The sequence below is a fragment of the Sceloporus undulatus genome, chromosome 5 (assembly GCF_019175285.1).
Source record: "Sceloporus undulatus isolate JIND9_A2432 ecotype Alabama chromosome 5, SceUnd_v1.1, whole genome shotgun sequence".
NCBI classification, from domain to species: Eukaryota; Metazoa; Chordata; class Lepidosauria; order Squamata; family Phrynosomatidae; genus Sceloporus; species Sceloporus undulatus.
In genome coordinates this window covers 158,250,170-158,252,755 of record NC_056526.1, presented here as the reverse complement: position 1 = coordinate 158,252,755, position 2,586 = coordinate 158,250,170, and positions in this window count along the sequence as shown.

The window sequence follows — 2,586 nt, the reverse complement described above, 5'->3', positions numbered from 1 at the left end:
TCTCTGCCTTCGCAAAAATTTAAAGAGGTGATAGAATGGGACAGTATGGGGATGAGCACATTTTTTGAATCCACAGAATTGTTCTTCTAAGCTATATATGGAAAAAGTTCGTTATCAATGCAAATAGATTTACACTACAATTTTAAGTATTTGTTTAAGCCTTAAATGTTAAAGCTTTGTGGAACAAGCAGTGAGCTACACAGGCCCATGCAGTAAGTTTTACATCAGGTCCAATTCCTCTTGCCATTTATAAACAGTTTTGAAAACATGTTTTATAGAACTAGCATATAAATTAAATTATGTATAAATAACTCCACAGACTTATATTAAACGTTTCTGCATTTTAAACTATTTTTAAGTTTGGATGAGATTTCCTCTTTGTTCATTCAGCATGCAAAAATTTCCATTCAAGAGTTTGATGTAACTCCAAAACTTAATGAGAGACGAAGTTAACATTTGCCCCCTGTATTGTATATACTTTTTCTGTCTCTTAATTTCCTGTGGATTTCTATGCAAGGATTTTTACGTTAGGACTGATAATTGGCATGAAAAATGTTTCAGTGTCTTCTTCCACCTACACTTAGCCAGAAAGCTGTTTTGCACTGACACAAATGCACTCAGCCAAGAAATATTTGTAAACCTCAATGCTGATTGTCAGCAATAAAGACATATTTGTTGTCAAGCAACTCCAGATGGCAGAGGATATAATGATGTATCCTTTGCACTATTCACTAGGTGTTTAGTTGCAACATAGCATTGATAAGTGACTGATAAAAGATTTAAAAAGAGGGGGAGGGGAAAGCTGTGATCTTCAAAGCCTCAAAGGAGGTGGGCTTAATGATATCTCAAGGACAGTCCTCTCTCTGATCATGAAATACCATGACAATTTCTATCTTTAGGAACAATGGAAATGTCAACAGGGTTGAGGCTCAAGAGCGGAGATGAAGACTTTTTGGCAGCTGGTTCACAGCTGTGGATGATTCTGCCACAAATGATTAGATCAGGCACGAGAAGCAGCCAAACCAACGTGGAACATTTTGGTAGCCCCTAAATGTAGCCTGTTTACACTGAGATTTAAGACAACGATCAAGGCAGATGTAAGGACTTTTGCCTTCTACTAATTCCTGTGGGAATGTATAAAGTATGTAAATTGTCTATAGCAAAGACAAATGTGTATGGTTTTATTTGTTAAAAATCCTATTCATTCAGTGTTTTCAGGGGTGAAAAATGTCCCCTTTGGGCTTCACCTGCACTGCAGAATTAATGCAGTTGGACACCACTTTAACTGCCATAGCTGAATACTGTGAAATCCTGAGATTGACATTTATTGTGATACGAGAACTCTCTGATAGATCAGGCTAAATATCTCGCAAAACTACAAATCCCAGAATTATATAGCTTTGAGCCATGGCAGTTAATGAGGTGTCAAACTGGATTATTTCTGCAGTGCAAATGCACTTGGTGTACAGTTTTCAATGAATTCTCCTTACTTACATTGGGAATACCTCTTAGGCCTGTTACAGACTGCCAAAATAAAACTGCTTCAGGTCTCTTTGGAGGTATGCTATTTAAATGATGCATGGGTCCTAGGAGTCCGGAGTTTGTGCCAAAGCCACACTCCATTCCTAAGCACTGGAGTGCAGCTTTGGTGCAGCTTCCGGATTCTTAGTATGCATGCATCATTTAAACAGCATACCTCCAAAGAGACCTGAAGCAGCTTTATTTTGGCAGTTTGTAACAGGCCTTAGTCTGCTTTGTTGTCTATACATGCAAGAATCACCATTCTTCAGACACATATATGTGCAAAACAGGTTGCATCGGCTGGAGAGATCCTTTGGTCCCTTTGACAGTAGCTTAACTTATTTTGTGTATGTATGATACTAGAAGTGACCTACAGCATATTGATTGTTCTTTTTTTAAGTATTATCATTTGACCCTGATTCCAAGAAAACTTGAAAACAAGGATGCTACCTCTCAGAATCAGCATCTGGGATATCATTTTGGGTTGGGTGGACAACTGTGAAAGGATAAGGGTCACATTAGCCTCCACCAGAGGGACCTTTGGAGGACTGCACTCCCACTGCACCTGCTCCCACAAAAAAAAAACCAAAAAAAAATGACCCCGATTTTCTTCCCGGGGAGGGGCGGGGGGGGGGGGGGGGAGAGAAGGGGGGCATTTTGACTTCCAGTTTACTTGCTGTTTTAAAAAGGGGGGGCTCTCTTGGGCCTAAACTGGGTGGGGTGTCCAAAACATGGTGAAAATGCTCCCTAGATGGCCTTTGGGGGGGGATGCTTTGGGGAAAAATGCAAAAAAAAAAAAATCTTTGATTTCTGCAGTCCTCATGGAGGGGAGGTCCAGATGTGGTGGAAACCCACCCATGCCCCTAGATGACTTTGGACGACATTTTGGAGCAATTTGTTTTTACTCCTGGGGGTTGAGGGGTCATAAAAATGACACCTGAAGGGCCACATGTAACCTGCAAGCAGCACTTGGCACATTCCTGAGTTAGAGGCTTTATGTATGTATGTTTTTATTAGTTAAAATGTTGGTTGCTTTTCTCTTATTCTTTTTCTTTTACCCAAATT